Source organism: Cervus elaphus, chromosome 18 (assembly GCF_910594005.1).
Source record: "Cervus elaphus chromosome 18, mCerEla1.1, whole genome shotgun sequence".
In the NCBI taxonomy this organism is placed as follows: Eukaryota; Metazoa; Chordata; class Mammalia; order Artiodactyla; family Cervidae; genus Cervus; species Cervus elaphus.
The window spans coordinates 68,939,496-68,960,750 of record NC_057832.1 but is presented as its reverse complement, the minus strand read 5'-3'; the positions used below and the strand labels follow the sequence as shown (position 1 = coordinate 68,960,750).

Below are 21,255 nucleotides of genomic sequence, written 5' to 3'. Positions count from 1 at the left end.
CCTTGATGTTTCACTTTGTGCCCTTTGTATTGATGGCAGTGTGTTTGTTTGGTGTGTCATTAAGTTTTGCAGGGATCATGTATTCTATATCAAGTTTCTTTTAAGCTCCATAGACAACCTTTATCTTGGCACAGACGTGTATAACATAAATTAGAATATTCCTTTACCAACTGGAACAAGTATAACTGACTGTTACAGACACTTGAAGTGCGTTTACCTTCACTTTTTCCTTCGAGGGATGTATTTATGTTGCGTGGTATGTTGGTTCCTTCCTGGTGGATGCAGAAAACCAGCAGCGTGGAATCCTAGCTCTGCATACCCCAGGGACCCAGAGGCCAAGCGACCGAGACTTTTTAGCACCTGGACCTCACCCCAGCACCTCGCAGGGCCCTCCCCTTCTCTACCACTTTCCTTCTTTCTGTCTTTTGCCCTCCTGTTCCTCAAAAGTCTAGTCTCTTATTTCCTTTGGGTTCACAGTGAAGGTTGATAACAGCCATTGGGGAAAGTGCTTTGTGGCATGTTGGCTCTCTGACCCCCAGAAAGTGTATCCCAGGTGGGATCACTCTGAAATTCCAAGTGTGATTCCCAGGAGGAGAAGCAGTGCCTTCTCACCTCTGGCACCAACTCTAGACCTTCAACTGGAATCTGCTGGGTTCCAGAGAGGGTTCTGCAGCCTTATTTAGAGATAACAAGGACTTCCCTGGCAGTCCAGTGGTTAAGACTCCATGCTTCCAGTGCAGGGGGTATGGGTTTCATTCCTGGTCGGGAAAGTTCTGCATACCATGCTGGGGGAAAAAAAAAAGACAACAAAGGTGCATTACCACATCCTCCTATTGAATTTTGAAATAGCAGCAGCCTACTGGAAGGACTCAATAATTATCTGTTTTCCCCTTTATGACTAAATTAAGATGCCTGCATTGATCTGAGGGAAGTAAAATGATTCAAGGTGAGCAATTAAAAATAGCTAAAAATAAAATAAAAATATAGAAAAAAATTGAAGATGTTCAATTAAAAAAAATCCAGATAAATGTACAAATAAGGATGAATGAGTACGTACTTGTGTGGGTGGAAGTATAGGCAAGGTCATTGTCATGGCTGGAGTAAATGCCAAATTTGGACTGGTTAAAATTTAGTACACTAACCATTCTTTCAGTAGTCTTAGGAACTATTATTGGCAGTATTAAATACTGAACATTTTAGCTGCAATGTGTATTTCTATAACACAGTTAGCTCATATGCTATTATGATTATATATATGGGAATGATGTCAGTATAATGTGGAAGTCAGTTGTTCCCAGAGTATTAATATTTTGCAGCAGTGCACAAATCCAGAAGAACTCTGCAAGGTGATGAAGAACACAGAACCCATTCCCCTTGTTCTTGGTTCCTTTTGGCTGCATGTTCTGATTTTGCATGGCTCTGTCTGAGCTGTCTGAATTTTGCTCTTGTCATTACAACTCAGCAGCCTCAGTTCCTCTGTGCCTCCTCTTCAGTCAAGCCACTTTACCATTAAGAATTTTAAGTGGATTTTCCTTTTTTAAAAAAATTTTAAAAATTGTGGTAAAATATACATAACATAAAAGTTACCACTTTAATCATTTTTAAGTATATTGGCATTAAGAACATTCACGTCATTGTCCAGCTGTCACCACCATGCCTCTCTAGAAGCTTTTTGTCTGCCCAGATTGAAACTACAAACTCATCAAACACTAACTCCTCATTCCCTTTTCTCCCCAGCTCCTGGCAACAACTGTGATCCTTTCTGTCTCTGTGAATCTGACTCCTCTTAAGTACCTCATATAAGTGGAATTATACAGTACCTGTCCGTTTGTGGCCGGCTTGTTTGACTTAACATCATGTCCTTAAGGTTCATTTGTGCTGTAGCAAATGTCCAATTTCCTTTCTTTTTGTGACTGAGTAATATTTCTCTCTATGTATATACCACATTTTGTTTATCCATTAATCTATCTATAGACACTTGGGTCATTTCCACCTTTTGGCTACTATATGAATAATGCCTGTAGGAACATGGATGTACAAATATCTATCTGCTAGTCCCAGGTCTCTACTTATTCATAATTTTACTTGTTTCTAACTGTGCTGCTAATTTTTAACTTGTAATTGTTACTTGCTTTGTTAATTTTCTGGGTACAAATTTGCATCAGTCTTGAACGGCCTGTATCTTTTTATTTTTGTCAGCCCTGTTATTTTTACTACAGGATTTTTAGAACATGTATTTTTTTTTTCTGATAGTCAATATAGCAAAAAAAAAAAAAAAAATAGGGCTTCCCAGGTGACTCTGGTAAAGAATCCACCTGCCAGTGCAGGAGACACAAGAGACATGGGTTCAATCCCTGGGTCAGAAAGATCCCCTTGAGAAGGAAATTGCAACCCACTCCAGTATTCTTGCTTGGGAAATCCCATGGACAGAGGAGCCTGGTAGGCTATAGTCCATGGGGTCACAAAAAGTCAGACATGAGTTAGCAACTAAGTATACACGCACATAGGAAAAATGATTGTATTTGAGGATGAGGCTAGAAATGAGTAAGAGGCGGCACTTCCTGTTCTCCCCGCCATCTGTCAGTTATAATGATGGCATTTTATCAGTCTTCTCATGTGTCTGACATCTGCCGCACTGTGCTGGTGTCAGTCTGGATGGTGTGGTAATGGCTTTCGATTCCCACCACACTTTGTTGAGAAGTAGGATGCCACAACCAGCAGCTTTTTGACTGCAACTGAGACAGGCTGGGTGACTGTCATCCGGAATGGCCCTATGATCCCATGGGCTGTGTATCAGTTTGTTGTTCAGTCACTCAATTGTATCCAACTCTTTGCGACCCCATGACCTACAGCATGCCAGGCTTCCCTATCCTTCACCATCTCCCAGAGCTTGTCAAATTCATGTCTATCCAGTCAGTGATGCCATCCAACCATCTCATCCTCTGTCATCCCCTTCTCCTCCTGCCTTCAATCTTTCCCAGCATCAGGGTCGTTTCCAGTGAGTTGGCTCTTCGCATCAGGTGGCCAAAGTATTGAAGCTTCAACATCAGTCCTTCCCGTGAACATTAAGGATTGATTTCTTTTAAGATTTACTGCCTTGACCTCCTTGCAGATCAATAATCAGCTTCAATTAAAAAAAAAAAAAAAAGCAAAATTCCCATCAGGACCTTGCCTTTGCTCAGATGAGTTCTCCAGTCAATAGTTGAAAGTTAATTCTGCATCTCTTTCTTCGTGTCCTGGTTCCTAGTCATCTGCTGAAATAAGTAGTTTGCATTTGAAAACCTGAGCTCTGAAATGTGTAGATGGATGGCTATTTATAGACATTTATTTTTAAATGTGTTGAAAAACGAGTAGATGAATGCTTATGAGGCCTATTAGTTAGTTCTGATGTTTTACTATGAAAATGCCAAAGGTTATCAAGGATTTAAGTAATTTCATACTTAGAAATGCTTCACAGCAACTCATTATCCGATATTGACTTCCACATTATAAGAGTATGTGTTTAAGGCATGACAAATTGTGCATCATGAAGTGGATTTGATTTGGCAGATGTCAGGCATCTTGAATAGTCTGATGTAAGTGACCAGGGCCATTGAGACATTCCTGCCCTTCACTCCGCTGCAGCAGTGGTGGGTTTCTGACCATTCCCATCACCCAGCGCCAGCATGTGAGGTTTCAGTGAACAGCACACTGCAGGGTTGTGAGGGGGGACCTAGCCCAGTGCCTGCCACACTGTGCTTCTCCAACCTATATTTGCCAATTCCTTAACCCAGTTTATAGAAATTTCAAGATGAGTGGTAATCTAAATTGTGAAGCCTGGATCATTTCTCTGGTTGAAAAATATGTTGTTGTTGTTGTTTTAAATATCAAATCCTAGCAAAAATAAAATCCATGAATAGTTTTATTTAGTCTTGAAATATTAAGACTCATGTTCTTATTAAATGTGCAGATAAATTGAACTTCTTTATGTTATCAGCAGACATTAATTTCCCTAAATCTTTTTGGAGTTATTTGGTTGTATTAACTTTCAGAGGTTAATGTGAAAATGTGAGAATCTTGAGTCTTGAAATCTAGCCAGTCAGTCTTTACTGAGTACCTGCCCTGTGTTAAGAGCTCCAGTCAACATAGGTGCTTTAGGGATTAAAAAAAAAATGTGCGCTCCCCAAAATGACCGAGAGAGAAGGCTTCTGCAAAACAACCTACCCATGTTTCCTTCCTGAGGTTATTTAACCCTGGATAGGAGTAGAGGTCTGCGATTAGACTTGGTTCATGTCCTGTACCCCAGGCTAGCTGTGTCTGACAGTTTGGGAAAATTCATAACCTTTCTGTGCCTCAGTTTCCCCATCCATAAAATGAAAGCAGCAGGCAACCCTTGGGTTTTGACGACAGGGTGAGCGGTAAGAGGTGCACACGGGAAACCTGCAGTCCATGCCGACCACTATTTTTAGCTCGGGTGACTGTTGGTGTAGCTTTGGTGACCATCTTCCACTCTCCATTCCTGTGACATACTCAGACAAAAATCAGAGAAGAAGAAATACTGCATGACATCCCTTATATGTGGAATCTAAGAAATGATACAAATGAACTTACAAAACAGGAAGAGACTCTGAGAGAATGAATTTATGGTTGCTGGGGAGGAGGATGGGGGAAAGGGATAGTTAGAGAGTTTGGAGTGGACATGTACACACTGCTATGTTATTATTTTAAATGGACAAACAACCAGGACCTACTATATAGCACATGCAACTCTGCTCACTGTTGTGTGGCAGACTGGATGGACGGGGTGTTTAGGCGAGAATGGATGTATGCAGCTGAGTCCCTTTGCTCTCTACCTGAAACTGTCACAGCATTGCTAATCGGGCTATACCCCAATGTAAAATAAAAAGTTAAAAGAAAATATCAGTCTGATGCTGGCCGAGAAATGATCCTTGCTTGGTTTTTCAAAGGCTGCGCATGATTTCATCCTTAAGCCCAGGATTACTTTTGAAGGTGACATGATGGGAACAGCGACCAGCACACAGGGTGGCCTTCACACTCTGGCAGGCGGGAAAGCACCTGGCCCCTTCCACCAGCCTCCTTTGTTCTTTGAGGTTTATTTTAGTCCTCTGAGTCTGATACCTAATGGAAGCCTGGCACGTAAAAATAACTCTCATCCGAGTACAGTTGTAAAACAGCTCGCTCTTTGAAAGTGAGAGCGTCGGGGATGAAGCCTGTGGCCTGATCCTCCCCATTATTTTTAGAGAGAAGCCCACCCTCAGGTGCCCACCCGTCCTGCCTGGTCCCTGCCCCCTGGGGTTGATCGAGGCCAGCCGGGAGCATGACCTGAACTCACACCCCCCGCCCCCCAGTCCCCTGCCAGTGCTCCGGCTTCCTCATTTTGGTCTTTTGCCAGCCGTCTTCCCTGAAGTCATTACCGGTCATTGACCTCTTCCCCAGAAGAATGCTCGAGAGGTCTCTGAACTTGAAACAATTTCCACATTTGCTTTTACACAGGAGCTCGTTCCCTTGTTTGGGCTGCGTGGGGAAATGACCCTGGCAGCACCAAGTCACGAAGTGCCGGTGGCTTGTCGGGGAAACAGTCTCTGAGAAGAGTTGGTGTGCGCCAGAGCTCATTACCCGGGGCAGCTGGGTTGTTGGTCCTCAAATTAAGTGCGTGGTTGGACCGACAAGAGTGAGTTAATAGGATAAGGAGTCGGGGCCCCAAAGTCAGCTAGGCTGAGATGGGTCTGATTGAGAATCTAAAACCCACTGTTTAAAAAAAATAAAAAATAAACCCACTGTTTCAGCCTAGAGCCCCTGCTGCGGGTGGAACTTTCCTGGCACAGCTGTAGGTGAGCGTGGGCGAGGGTGTGTACTGCTCACTGGAGAGATGGGGGTGGAGGAGCCCGGAGGCAGCTGTCACCTGGCCTGCTGAGTCCCCCTCCTGTTATGCCAAGACAAAGGTGGCCCTAGTGGGGGCTGGCTATCATTCACTTTCCACATTGAGACTTGAGCCCACCCTGAAGGATAGCGGCAAGCACTCAGACTGGGAATGACTAGTGACGTGTTCAGTTGCCTGGTCTAGTGTGCACCATCCCAGGAGGTGTAGATCTGGGCACTTAAAACCATCCCAGATGCAATGCTGGGTCTCTAACCAGATGTGCTTCATTTTGTGACTCAAGGTTGCACTTTTTTGTTAGTCTGATGGGGCTTATCCTAGGGACAGTTTGTGGCCAGAGACCACAGCCTTTTCTGCCTTGGGAATCCAGGATCCTGAGGCTATTTGTGACCCCTGCCCCACACCCTTGAGGATACACGGGCGGGTTGGGGAGGTCAAAGTTTGGGGCACTGAGACTCTTCCAGGTTATCAGAAGTCTGCAGGTTAAAATGCCTCGTCTCTACCTGCTCTGCACAGGCACGTGGGGCTGAGTTGCATGGGCAAGAAGGCGCTGGGCACCCAAGTCTCTCAGTTCAGTTCAGTCACTCCGTCGTGTCTGACTCTTTGCGACCCCATGGACTGCAGCACGCCAGGCCTCCCTGTCCATCACCAACTCCGGGAGTTTACTCAAACTCATGTCCATTGAGTCAGTGATGCCATCCAACCATCTCATCCTCTGTCATCCCCTTCTCCTCCTGTCTTCAATCTTCAACCCTTTTCTAAAAGCAGAGCGCGTGAGTTTTGCATTGCAGATGTGATACTTATTTTTAAACGCTGTGTGCGAGCAGTGACGCATCCCCTGCCAGCTAATCTGTGTTGTGTAAAAGCACACAAACCACAAATTATTGTTAAAAGGGAAGAAAGTCAAAGAACAGATGCAGTGAACCCCTCGTGTCATGTGACTCGAGGGAAAAACTCTGCAAGAGGCATTTCTGAGCAGCAGCAGAGGGAAGACCCATGTGACTGGAACGAACAGGCAGCAGATTCTGTCCACTTGTCTTCTCTGGGGTAACTGACACCATCCTTTGTCTCTGATTTTCAGGGTACTGATGATGTCCATCTCTGTGTGTATGTATTCCTTATTGCTCTTTCATTAAAATGAGGTGCAATAATTGGCTTGTACCTGCTGAGAGAAAAAAATCAGGAGTATAGAGCTTGCAGTAGCATCACAAAGGGAACAAACATGGGACTTGAGTGGGAGAATCTTACCGGGCTTGCATCTCAGCACTAGGTGATACTAGGCAGGCCTGGTTTACTAAAGTCAGAGACTGTCATATAACCCAACTCCCCTTATATAAAAAAAAAAATTGCTATTAAAATCTAAGAGTAGAAATGATACTCCTTGGGCCACTAGTAGGACTATGTTGTGTTTCCATGAATGAAATTTGAGACCTTCTGGATCAAGAAACGAAAAACATGTGTGGGGGGAATTACTTCTCTGTTCAGAGGTCAGGGCTGGTTGGTCTGCACATTCTCCCTGAGGATGAGTGATGCCCTGATGCTCTGGGTGGGAACGGAAGGCTGTGGCCCAGAATCCCTTCTGTCCCTCAGTTTCCCTCATGGGGCTCAGGTCGCTGGAGGGAGGGCACCTGGGGAGGGACTGCGGGACCCGGGCCCTTCCCTCTCCCTCTCCAGATAGTCGCAGCCTGGCTCTGCCCGGCCCTGACCCCATCCATTCTCCGAAGAAACTCCTGGTCCAGTGCAGGAGGCAAGCAGGACACAGAGTTTGAAGTTAGCAGCAGGGATGCTAATGAGTCTTGGGGTGAATTGGGTGTCAAGAAAGGCTCCCGGAAGAGCTGATGATAAATGCCAAGATCCAAAGTGCCCACCAGGAGAAGTTAGACGAAGAGGAGGCCCAGAGAACAGAGCTCCTAAGAGGAGGAGAGTGCAGGGGTGTAGAGTAAGAAGGCAAAGTATGGATGGAGTACAGAGAGAAAGTTTCAGGGGAAATGAGCAATAAGTCTGGGCAGGAAGAAAGGGACCCCTTCAAGCAGGCCTTAAGAGGCCACCCAGAGGTTATGCCAAGGGCAGAGGGAATAACAGGAGGGGCCAGAAGACCAAATGAAGCTCTGGATTTTTCATGTGTTGATGGAGCCCCATCCTGAGATGGCAGGTTCCCTCTCCTAGTAGAGAGTGTCTGGAAATGCTTCAGGGGCTGCAACTTCTAGAAAGCCCTGCCTTAGGACATTGTGAGATATTGTTTCATGTTCCATAAGGAGCAGTCTTGTTAACATGCGCATAGGGCTGTGTTTTCTAGGAGGAAGTTAGGAATCCAGGCCAACACTGAGTGGATGACCCAGTAGCAGAGCAGCTTCGCTCATCCCGGTACACTGTTCTTAAGGTTTTTTTCCCCCAAATAATCATCATCTTCCTCTAAGGTGCCCTTTAGGGCCACATCACAGCACTGGCAAGAGATGACAGCAAAATTAAGCCTTGGACACAGCATGAGGGGGTTGGAGAATTTTGCCTAGAGACTCTGGCTCCACCTGATTCCTTTGGGCCAAGCAGCCCCCACCAGTCGTGAGACTCCCTAGTCCTGGATTTATTTTGAGTGGCCTTTGAACTTCATGTTTTGAGTCCTTTTCATTCCAGAAGAACTGTGGCTATTTCTGTTGTGAGGTCAAGAAAAGATCTGAGTTCATATATGAGGGACCTTCAGGTTTCTGGTTCCATGTAGGAAGATGAGGATGTCTACAGTGGACGTCCTTGATTGGGCATGATTTCCAGGCCCTGAGGTCCTCCTTGGCAACAACTTGGGTATATGTAGAACCAGATTCATTCTTTAGGGTCCGATCCAGGTCCAGGCATGTTAATTACATGTTGAAGGAAGAAATCCTGGAATGATGAAGGAAAGAGTGAATGCATCATTGAATGAATGCCAGTTCCAACCTGAGGTACAATTTTCAAGTTGACGATTTTCACCCCAGTAGTTCTTTCGACCTCCCTGTCTGTCCATTCCTTGTGGCCGCCTCCAAGGTGAGTATCCCCTGGGGCAGGGACACCTGACGGGACTTCTGCAGGCCTGGCCCCTCCTGCTGCCACCTTCTTTCTGCAGCTTGTTACCTCTGCATTTCCCTTGCATCAAAACATAAGTCTGAATCACAGCCCCCAGAGCTTGTGAAGACTCAGTTAAGATCTTATTTTCATGGGAAGAGCCCCTATGTGGCTTTCCAGGGATACTATTCTAGCCCAGGGATGGAAAATGGGACAGCCTCTACGTGATTGTTAATTCTTGCCAGAGCTGCCGTCCTCAGTGACCCTCTACTGAAGGGCCACCTGGGCATAGATGCAGATTCCCTAGCCCCAGTATGAGTGAGTCTGACTGAGCATGGGATGCCAGCCAGTGGTCATCATCCCTAACAGAATCCTAGGTGTTTCTGGGTCAAACGAACAGCAGGGTGAACAATGCACGTAGTTCTGGGTGGTGGGGTCCCTGGCTCCATCTGGACTGGCCTGGGAAGAATGCTGGGAAAGACTGAGGGCAGGAGGAGAAGGGGGCGACAGAGGATGAAATGGTTGGATGGCATCACTGACTCAGTGGACATGAGTTTGAGCAAACTCCAGGAGATAGTGAAGGACAGGGAAGCCTGGCGTGCTGTAGTTCACGGGGTCGCAAAGAGTTGGACACAACTTAGCGACTGAATGATCACAATGACAACCATGAGAGAAGTGAATGAGAGGTTGCATTGGGTCCTAGATCAGCCCTCCTCGTCCTAGCTCACCTAACTCTGTAGCTTAGAAGTACACATTTTAAAAATGTGGGCACATTATCAGAAATCCATGTATCCCTGTGTGTGCCGGGATTTGTTAGTTGATTCCATCGGTGATTTGGGTGTATCTTTACCTGGTCTCCAGTTACTCAACATGAATACCCCTGTCCCTGGAGACAGCTAAACTTTCTTTTTGAAGCTAATCCTTCCTAATGCCCCAACTGGGACTCCTGATACAGTGTCTTGCTGACTCATTTCTTCTTTTGCCCATGGCTATATTCCTTCAGTGATCGGGTATTATTGAGTGCCTGTTCTGCAGGAACCTGACCACTCCTGGTGATACAGTGAAGCTCAAGGGGCAGGGCCCCCTTTGCAAGTACTCTAAGCAGTCACCGTATTTGTGTGCAGTGAGATGGGAGGGCTAACAGGGCTGGCTTGTTGGAGGAACACTGAGGCCTGACAGACTTTGAGGCAAGAGGAGGGCAGGGGGAAACATGTGATTTGCTCATGAGAGAGAAGAGGTGACCCAGAGCTGCCCTGACCCATGGCACCCGGGTCAGAGCCAGGCCTGGTGACCAGCTTCCCTGATGGGATACTGTTACCTGCTCCTCACCGTGAGATTAGGGGTGGATCTGAAAAATGCTTCCCCTCTTAATGACTCACAAAAGAAGCTGAGAAAGCCATCCTCTAAGTCCTGATGCCTTAACGAACTGAGTTTGTGATGTCTTTTCCAATTTTAGTTAAAGACCTCTGACAAAATGTACAATGGTGAGCAGGGAACTCTCTGGGTCTGCCCACAAAGTGTAGAGCACTTGAATGCTGTGATGTCAAGGACCTTCTTCCCTGAAGATAAAAAGGAGGCTTTACAAGATTAGACATCCTGCATCCCTTCTGTATGGGAGCACGCTGGATGCTGTGTTTCATTAAGGCATGGCTATAAAATTGATGAGTGCTCTGGTCATGATTGTCTCTTTCCCAGAGGCCCCAGTCAGACACATTTTCCTAAGTGCATGCTCATGGTCACTTGGGTGGAGCCCAGCACCCCCCTTCCACTGACTTCCTATTGCTTTGTGGTCTGAGAGGGAGGCTGGTAGAATGAGAGTGCCCTGCTGGCTGTGCTGGGAGCTCTCTCTATGAGGGGAAGGACCACAGGACTGCGGTGGGGGAGGGGGGGCGCGGTTGGGCAGGGAGCCTCCTTGCTGTTGCTGCAAAGCAGAGGAGCACCTTATACATCAATGAGAATCTCAGGACACACAGCTTTGTATGGTATCTTTGACTGACATTCCTGCCCAGAAATGCAGGCTTGTTCTCGGAGGATGGGAGCTCTCTGATTTCTCTGAGAAATCTTTAAGAAACTTCTCCAAAAGGTGTAGTGTGTTGCCCATATGCAGCACATTCTGCCTCAGACCCATTTATCTAGGTACTGTGCCTCACCAGCCATTTTTCATTGGGTATCAGGAAACTGAGTTGCCCTGGTTTTCCAGTGCAAGGGCTATCTGAATGATAAAGATTTTCTAGGAAGGAGGGGTTATCATTATTATCATTGTTATTAAAAGCTCATCATCCCCTCCCTTTAGAATTTTGAAAGAAAGTGTTACTCAGTCTGACTCTTTGTGACCTCATGGACTGTAGCCCACCAGGCTCCTCTGTCCATTGGATTCTTCAGGCAAGAATACTGGAATGGGTTGCCATTCCCTTCTCCAGGGGATCTTCCCGATCCAGGGTTAGAACCTGGGGCTCCTGCATTGCAGGCAGATTCTTTATCATCTGAGCTACCAGGGAAGCCCCTAAGCTTTTCTGATTACTGGCATGGCCCTTGGAAGGAAGCAGGGAGGACGGGGACTTGCTGAGAGATGGGGGGACATTTGGGTTATAGGAAGGGAGGCCTCATGCTTGGGATTAATAGTAAGCAGTAATTAGTAGTAATGTTTGGGATTAATAACTCCATGACTTCTGAAACTTCCAGGTCTCTGGACCAGTTTTGCAGAGACTATGGGGAAGAAACAGAGGTGGAGAGGTAGCCTGTCATTGGATAGGCCTGGTTCAGATCCCCATTCTCCCTCTCCTGGTTGGGTGATGGCATCCTCTCTGAGTCCCAGCTGCTTCTTCCCTAGACTGGGACTTATACCCTCTGTCTCGAAGCCGTGGTGCTCCCAGAACCCAGAAAGGAGGGGAAACTTCCCCTGGGGAAGGGAGCTGTGAGCATCAGAAGGATTGGAACCCAGGGGACTGCGGTGAACTCCCCCTCACCTGTACAGGGTTGTCACGGGACCTGCCCCGACACATGACACATGGAGCACCTGGCCCTTCGCAGGTGTTTATAAATGACAGCCATTGTTTATCACCTTGTAAATCTTGAGTTCTTAGTGCTGTTTTATACGATTTGTGTTTTTTTTTTCTTCCCCCAGCATCATATTTCTCTAAGTAAGCCCAGTTTTGTTCCAGAGTAAGAGCTCAGTTCTAGAAAGAAATGCTCACTTTTGGGAATCATTGCCTGCACATTGCCTTTTCTAGGTCAGATGCCATGAGTGTTGGCTTTGCCCTTCAGAACAGTCCTGCTGGGAGGTTGACACTGAGGGTGTTTTTGGTTTATGTTTTTGGATTGTTGTTTTGTTACTGAGATTACCAAATTTCCCAAGCTGGATTCATGCCTGAGGCTGTGGTTGGAGATTTGCGGGAGTCTTCTGTCACTTGTCTGTTGTGCCAGCTGCTGGCCAAACATGTACTCAGTCTCTTGAGTTCTGTCTGGCTCTCCTCACAGCTCCTCCAGCCCCGCAGTCCTTGGTCATGAGCCTGCCCCAGAATCACCTGTTCAGACATTTTGGCTGTCTCCAGGTAACTCCTCTTGGGGTGGCTATTCATAGCAAAGGGGAAAGCGGTAACTTTGCAGTGGAAACACGTGCAGACAGCATCATGTGGGACATAGCAGCCTCAAGTATCTTCTGCTATGACGTCCCCCCAGAAGGGTACAACCTCAGTTCTGTGGCATTTTTGCCAAAATGCATGATCTGAATTTAATCACAAGGAGACAATGAACAAACCCAAATTGAGAGACTTTCTACAGATAACCAGCCAGTACTCTTAAATCTCTCAAAGACTGTCATAGGTTGGAGTGGACCCAAGGAGCATGATGCATTGTGGGCTCCTGAACTGGAGCAGGAAGGAACCTTAGTGGACACTTGGCAAAATGTGAATATGGTCTGTAAAGTACTATAATTAAAAGTTAATAGTATTGGGTCACTTAAGGCCCTGATTTAGAGAATTACACTGTGTTTCGTAAGGTATTAACTTTGGGAGAAGCTGCATGAAAGGTCCTGGCATCTTTTTCACAACAGGGTGTGGAGTAAAGTGCTTGCAGTTTGGAGCTGGAAAGGCCTGGTCTGGGTTCAGATCTTGCGTCTGATAACTATTAGCTGAGCGACACAAGGCAGGTTGCATGTCCTGTGTGAGCCTCTGTTTCCTCATCTGCCCCCCCACTGGAGTTTCTCTGAGGATAAATGCATGTGCAATCCACAGTGTGTAACATTCCCTTCCCTAGTGATAAAGAAGGGATTTTTCTTCTTTCCTGCCTTCCAGCCTTTCCCTGACCTGCCCTTTATCTCTTGTCGTCCTCCACCGTGCACCTTCTGATGTGGTATTTTCAGAAACCTACACATGCATTTACACCCAAAGTCTAGAAAGCAGTTTGTTGTTGTTGTTCAGTCGCTATGTTGTATCCAACTGTTTTCAGCCCTGTGGACTGCAGCATGCCAGTCTCCGGGGTTTGCTCAAACTCATGTCCATCGAAGTCAACGTTACCATCCATCCATCTCATCCTCTGTCACCTCCTTCTCCTCCTGCCTCAGTCTTTCCCAGCATCAGGGTCTTTTCCATCAGGTGGCCAAAGTATTGGAGCTTCAGCTTCAGCATCAGTCCCTCCAATGAATATTCAGGGTTGATTTCCTTTAGGATTGACTAGTTTGATCTTCTTGTAGTCCAAGGGACTCTCAAGAGTCTTCTCCAGCACCACAGCTCAAAAGCATCAATTCCCAGGTTGTTGAGATGAGAAACTCTCTGACTGGCTCTTGCTGTATGAAGCCTGAGGCAGGATTGAGTCCTGGTCCATTCTGCTTCAGCAGCCCTTTTGCCATCTCAGGCATCCTTTAGGATTCTATCAAAGCCTTCTAGACCTTAGGCCAGCAGCATTGGCATCACCTGAGAGTTTGTCATGAATGCAGAGTCTGAGGCCCCACCCCAGACCCAGGGACTCAGAATCTTGCATTTTACCAGGTGATTTGAGATTCAAAAAATCCTCTGCTCGAGGACTTGACATAAAAGGACTTGACTTGCAGGAGAGCAATGTCTCCTTGTCTGTATCTACAGAGGGAGCTAGATGAGAGTTGATGTGAGAGCTGAGAAATGTGAGCTCAGAGTAGAAAAATCTTCAAAATACATCATTCCAGGCCCATCCTTGTGTGGAATTCTCTCCCCTAAAGATTTTAGAGGCCTGAGGCCCTGCCAACAGCCTGGGATTCCAACTGGGGCCTCTACATGGGATTGCCTGGCCAGGGTCTTGCCTGGAAGGGATTGTTTGTTTTCTGTGGGACTTGGGTTTCTTGTTCTGTTTACTCGCCTGTGCCAAACAAGCCTGGAGCCTCCACACAGAGGCTGGTGGCATCCAGCTGCAGAGAGTGCCCACAGGAAATGGACACAGCACAGGCTGCTTCTAAGTGACGGAGGCTTTGTGGCAGACAGGATTCCTTTCCGCTGGACTCAGGTGCCGTGCAGGCTGTCTTTTAAATGAAGTTAGCCTTTGTTGGATGATCCAGCTTTAAATGCCTTTAAGTTTAACCACCACTAGGCTCTACGAGGTGAGACCACCACCAGCCCCATTTGTAGCCTTGGACTCTGGGACTTAGAAAGGCTAATAGGAGCCTAAGATCATGTGGTGTGTAAGTGGAGCTGATATTTGAACCCAGAGCTTCCTTCAAGCCCAGTTCTTGAACCTTGTGTTGTACTGGCCCAGGTTCCCTTCAGTGCCTAAAGCAGGACGGCCATCTGAGTGCCCTCTCATACACAGCGTGGAGGTGGTGATCCTGCAGTGTCTTTCCTGTCTTTTTGTGCTTGCCCTGGGTGGACCGCTTGTCAGGACCACATGTCCAGTGGGGCTGGACATGCTGACGGTCACTCTTGGCACACGGGACAGATATTGGGTTTTGGTTATACAACTGCAATTCCCAGAGAAGGAAGAGTGGCGGGCTGGAGGACCAGGCAGAATGTAGGGCAGTCAGTGCTCGGCTCCTGGAGGCAGGGCTGGGCCAGCATCCAGGCTCCGCACAGTGGCTTTAAATGTGGCCACTTCAACAAGGTCTGGGGCAGTCAGAGGCTGGGCTGCACCGGGGCAGGGAGCAGCTCAGGGAAGCGCCACGGGTCGGGGCTGCGCTGTGCAGTCGCCGTTCCCGTTCTGCAGTCAGTTTCCTTCTGTTTCTTCCCCCTTTCTAACAGATGAGCAGAGGAAAGCGGAAAACCATCAGAAATTCTAAATTAATACCCAGCCAGTTTGGCTCATCCTTGCTCCAAGACTCCAGTGAGGGATAGAAGCTGGTGTTTTTAAAAATCTGGTTCTCTTTCAGATGCAACTGAAAGGCTCAGAGGTAATTAGCTGTTCTAGAAAGACTGTATCATCACCTTAAAAAGCTGCCTTGTGGGAGTAGCCATTATCTGTAGTGGGATGGGAACATAGCAATAAAAATAGACTGTGGACCCTCCTCTGCAGGAGCTGAGAAAACCAGCCTATTGGTTTAAGGAAAATTAGGCAGTGGGCCAAAACTCACCACTCTCTCACTTTTTAATTTGAAAAAAATCTCACAAAATGAGCACATTTTACTATGAAAATTTAGAGGAGTCAGAAAAGCACAAATAATAAAGAAAAATCACCCTTAATACCACCATTTGGATGAACTGTTCTGAGCATTTTGGCAAATACACCTCCGATCTCCGTTCCTTTTGTTCATGAATGAATGTTTATTTGTACGGAATTGGGATCATGCTGATGTGCAGTGTTATGAAGCACTTTTTTCCCCCTCAGTACTGTTTTAGTCTTCCCCTCATGTTATTAAATGCTCTTTTTAGTAGTGAAATGGCTGTATTAGGTAAAGGCATCATAATTCATCTAAGGATAGCAGCAACCAGGATAAGGATGACCCTGAGTAGGATGTGTATAGAACTTGCTTTGTGCTGGCCACTATTCTGAGCTCTGTTCTGTTAATTCACTTTACCATCACACAGTGCTGTGAGATAGGTACTCTCGTTATTCCCATTTAACCTTTGTTGTTTGGCGTTTAAGCTTTTCCTTTTAAAAATATATGTTTTAAACAACTCTGTACTAAGCATACATATTTAAGCACACTCTTGGTTACCTGTAGGTTGCTGCTGGGTCAAAGAGTCTGCATATTTTAAAGCTCTGATGCCTGTTGCCCATCATCCTAGAATGAGTCTCCACTCTCTGTCCCATCTCCTCTTCCCACTCGTTTGGTCTGGAGCCAACGAGTTGGCTCTTCACATCAGGTGGCCAAAGTAATGGAGTTTCAGCATCAGCAAATGTCTATTGATACCTCCCTGGGCACCAGAACCCGTGCTGGACACTGTAGGTGTACCGATGAATGAATCATGACTCTTTAATCTCAGGAACTGGTGGGAAGACCATCTTGGAATGGTTATTGACTGGGTGAACGGTTCAGTTCAGTTCAGTTCAGTCGCTCAGTCGTGTCCGACTCTTTGCGACCCCATGAATCGCAGCACGCCAGGCCTTCCTGTCCATCACCAGGTCCTGGAGTTTACTCAAAACTCATGCCCATCAAGTCGGTGATGCCATCCAGCCATCTCATCCTCTGTTGTCCCCTTCTCCTCCTGCCCCCAATCCCTCCCAGCATCAGGGTCTTTTCCAATGAGTCAACTCTTCGCATGAGGTGGCCAAAATACTGGAGTTTCAGCTTCAGCATCAGTCCTTCCAATGAACACCTAGGACTGATCTCCTTTAGGATGGACTGGTTGGATCTTCTTGCAGTCCAAGGGACTCCCAAGAGCCTTCTCCAATACCGTAGTTCAAAAGCATCAATTTTTCGGCGCTCAGCTTTTTAGGTTAGCTGTACATAGAGCCAGGAACAGTGGTTCAAGCTCATTTCTGTTCCCACCAGTGGTCTTATACACAGGTTACCTCTCTGTCTCTCAACTATGCTGATTCTCAGCAGGGAAAGGGTTAGCTGTGCCTGGTGGCCTGGCCCTCAAGGCAGTGCAAGGTGGGTAGGGGAGAGGGATGGCAACTGAACATGACACACAGACATCACGTTTCATTAGGAACTAAAGCCGAGAACAGGGTGGTAATGGTGTGAGCTTCTATCATTCAGTTCTGTGCTCTTGGGAGATAAACAATGGGAAAAAATTAACAGTCTTGGACTCCAAAGACTGCTCTCCTTTGAAAACTATATCGTATGTAAGTCACTGCCCCATGATTATCTTGCAATGAAGAAGACATGTCCCATATTTCACATGGGAGGCAGGGAGTGGCCTGCAGAATATTTCTGGCCTCTCTTGAGTTTTGCAAGGGGGTTCAAGTTTCATGGGCAATGTGGCCCTTCGATTCTGGGTTCTAGTGCTGTGTGGGGAAGTGTGAAGGCATTTGTCTCATTTGATTTAGAAAACTGAGCTGCAGGTGGAAAGCATGTGATGTGACTCTTTTCCCCCAAATGATGTGACTTTCACATGTTTTACTTTTGAAAATGGTTAACAAATTCCCGAAGTGAATTTATCAGGTGATTTTATCAGGATGGCAGAGTATATAGCTCTTGGAAACCAGTTTTCCAGCTATTTTTTACAGGTTTAACACCTGCAAAGTGGCATTTTCTGCAAAGATGCGACAAGGATAGCAAAGAGTGTAAAGACAAAATTCCATAGAAACTCTTTCTCAGACTCTGGGGTAATGGGGCCACTGACCTAAATAAGAGCAGGAATCCTCCAGTACAATGAGCTCACACTGCCAAGATGGGCTGAATTGAGGCCGTGACATCCTCCACTCACACACCGGTCCCATGTGCATTCAAGCCCCAGACGACAAGCATGCTGCTGTCTAGAGACAGCCAGGCTGCCCCAGACCCTCCCAGAGAGGGTTTCTGGCTCCAGGACCCTGGCTGAAGGCTGGGTGATAACAAGGCTGTGTCCCTGGATAGAGACACTAAGGAACAGAATTTTATCATAAGAATCCCAGGAAATGAGCAGACCTCGTCAGACTCCAAGGCTGGGTCGGAGAGAACTGTTCTTGGTGGACTATCCAGGAAACAGCACAGAGTCAAAATACAGTGCCGCATGTGGGACCGTGGCGTTTAGTTTTCTGCAAGCACAGTTTAAAAAAAGTAAGACAGAACAGGTGGCATTAATTTTAATTTAGCCCAGTAGATCCAAAATAGTAACATTCAACTTTTATGTACATAATCAACATAAAAATTACCAATGAAATAGTTTACCTTCTATTCGTGTGCTCTTCAAAATCCAGTGTGTTTTATCCTTAGCGGCACATCTCACTTCATAACCATCACATTTCAAGTGCCCAGGAGCAGTGTGTGGCTCATGACTGCTGTCTTGGACAGTGCAGGTCTAGAACCTGTATCACTCAGCATCTTATGAGTGAGGCTAAAAGGCCGCTAGGATGTGGTCTGGGCCTGTAACGATCACTGTAGCATTTGGTGTCGAGTCTTTCATAGCATTCTCCTGCCACTGGGGGAAAAAAAAGCTTTCAACCTTAATAACTTAAACTGTAGATTGTAATACTTTCCATTTTCATAGGGCTTTTCCATTACAGGATACTTTAGTATGCTCTCCTAAAACTGTGAGAGAGGCCAGGCAGGAACCATTCCTTTGGCACATGTTTATTAAGGGTATGCTGGGGGCTGGGTCCTGATTGGCAGACAACTCCTGCCTTCTTGGAGCTCAGATTCCAGTGGAGAGAAAAAGCATCATGCATCGCTGTAGTTAGAACTGTCGTGGGTATGAGGAGGGGCTATGGAAACACAAGAGAAACACTTCTAATTCTGCCCAAGATGTCAGGGGAGCACTTGAGAGGCGAGAGATTTGAGCAGAAAGATGGAATGATATCTTTGCTAGGAAGATAAACTGGAGTGAAAGGGAGATGCATTCTGAATGTCATCCATTTGGGTTAGAACTTCTGAACCTGGAATGTCCATTTTACAGCCCAGACAGGTGGCAGGTTAGGTCACCTGCTTGAAATCCTACTAGATGTCCATAGGCGATAGATTCTGGGAGAGTTCTGATTAGCTAGTTCTGGAGCAGCTTTTCATCTAAAATGTGTCCCTGGATATGGTCTTTAGGAAGGAAGGAAGTGGTGGGAAGAGCCCTGCCCTGAAACTTAATGATCAGCTGACCTCCATTCCATTGTCCTTTTCTGCCTTCAGCTACCTTTTTTTTTTTTTTTATTTGATACGAGAACATTTTGTATACAATTCTCTAAGATCGCTCTGTTAAAAAGTGAAGTCGCTCAGTTGTGTCCAACTCTTTGGACTGTAGACTGCCAGGCTCCTCCGTCCATGGGATTTTTCAGCAAGAATACTGGAGTGGGTTGCTATTTCCTTCTCCAGGGGATCTTCCTGACCCAGGGATGGAACCTGGGTGTCCCACATTGCAGGCAGACTCTTTACTGTCTGAGCCACCAGGGAATCCCTTCCCTCTGTTAAAGTTCATGCTTTAAGAGCTGTTTGCAGTATTTCTGTTGTAGTTACTGGGGAGTCCTGGGGGAGACAGCACCATTTCTGGATGTTTCCATTCCCAAGTGAACCGACCACCCATCTGGAATTTCAGTGCAAGGATTTTAATACACAAGGAGCTGGGTTCTTGCCTTTTGTCCATACAAGGCCGTTGGCCACCACTAAGGCAAGACAGAGCACCCACAGGCCTGCCTGGGGCCTGCTGCCCTCCAGGAATGGTGAGCCTCCTCTGCACTCAGCAGTTTTTATTTTTATCTCATCAGCGTGTTCCTCCTTTTAAAGTGTGAATCCTAGTGACCCGAATGAGCTGTCTGTCTGGGCCTGGGCCAGCAGGCCTAGGTTACTCCAGTTCAGAGGCGGCCCTGGTCTGGGGTGGCAGGGATGGGGGTTCCCAGTGTGACTGCATGGGGCGGGGCAGGGAGCCAAAGTGGCCTGACAGACGGACAAGTTTTCAAACTAGGAGAAGGTTAATCTTGAAGTAAACCAGACCCTGTATTCCCCTCTCCCTCATCCCCTTCGTTACAGCCCTTTTAAAAGAACAAGCAAAGTTTGCAAAATTCCGATGTTAATATTTAGAAACACAAAATCAAGTAGGCATACCTCTTCCAGTTTGGTTGTGGGTGGATTTCAGGCCTGTTGCCTTTGGCATCCACACATGAGGCTCTGCTGAGATTTCATCCATGCTGATGCATCAGAACAGCATGATTTCATACTTAGAGGTTGGGCACAGGAGTTGGGGGGTTGCTCTTTCCCTGGAATTGAGTGACGGCTGCCCCAGGCTCACAGGGCAGGATGTGGTAGAGTTTTAGAAACAGGAAGACAGAAGGCCTGCCCCACCCCACTGCTGGCTCATGAAGCTGGCATGAGTCAGAGGGAAGAAATGTAATATTTGTGGGCCCCCTATGCTATACCATGGAGAAGGAAATGGCAACCCACTCCAGTATTCTTGCCTGGGAAATCCCATGGCCAGAGGAGCCTGGCGGGCTACAGTCCATGGGGTTGCAAAGAGTCGGACACAACTGAGTGACTAACACACACACACACACGCTGTACCAGGACCTGTGTTAAGTGCTTTTCCTCTGTAGAGACACACACACACACACACACACACACACACACACACACCCCTGTGTTAAGTGCTTTTCCTCTGTAGACACACACACACACACACACACACCCCTGTGTTAAGTGCTTTTCCTCTGTAGACACACACACACACACACACACCTGTGTTAAGGCTTTTCCTCTGTAGACACACACACACACACACACCCCTGTGTTAAGTGCTTTTCCTCTGTAGACACACACACACACACACACACACACCTGTGTTAAGTGCTTTTCCTCTGTAGACACACACACACACACCCCTGTGTTAAGTGCTTTTCCTCTGTAGACACACACACACACACACACACACACACACACCTGTGTTAAGTGCTTTTCCTCTGTAGACACACACACACACACACCCCTGTGTTAAGTGCTTTTCCTCTGTAGACACACACACACACACACCCCTGTGTTAAGTGCTTTTCCTCTGTAGACACACACACACACACACACACACCCCTGTGTTAAGTGCTTTTCCTCTGTAGACACACACACACACACACACCCCTGTGTTAAGTGCTTTTCCTCTGTAGACACACACACACACACCCCTGTGTTAAGTGCTTTTCCTCTGTGGTACACACACACACACACACACACACACACCTGTGTTAAGTGCTTTTCCTCTGTGGTACACACACACACACACACACACCCCTGTGTTAAGTGCTTTTCCTCTATAGACACACACACACACACACACACACACACACACACACACACACACACACACACACACACACACACACACACACACACACAC

General features: G+C 46.8%; 1 protein-coding gene and 1 long non-coding RNA gene across 3 annotated transcripts in view; one reads left to right on the top strand and one right to left on the bottom strand.

The window, feature by feature from the left end:
• Positions 1-21,255, top strand: part of EEPD1 (endonuclease/exonuclease/phosphatase family domain containing 1) — a 127,847-nt gene that overhangs the window by 36,815 nt on the left and 69,777 nt on the right. The window lies entirely within an intron of this gene.
• LOC122674058 lies at positions 16,644-20,136 on the bottom strand. Its single transcript, XR_006334879.1, has 3 exons — positions 19,980-20,136; positions 18,126-18,375; positions 16,644-17,992 (listed from the first exon to the last, which is right to left on the bottom strand). It is a non-coding gene; the product is annotated as an uncharacterized LOC122674058 (long non-coding RNA).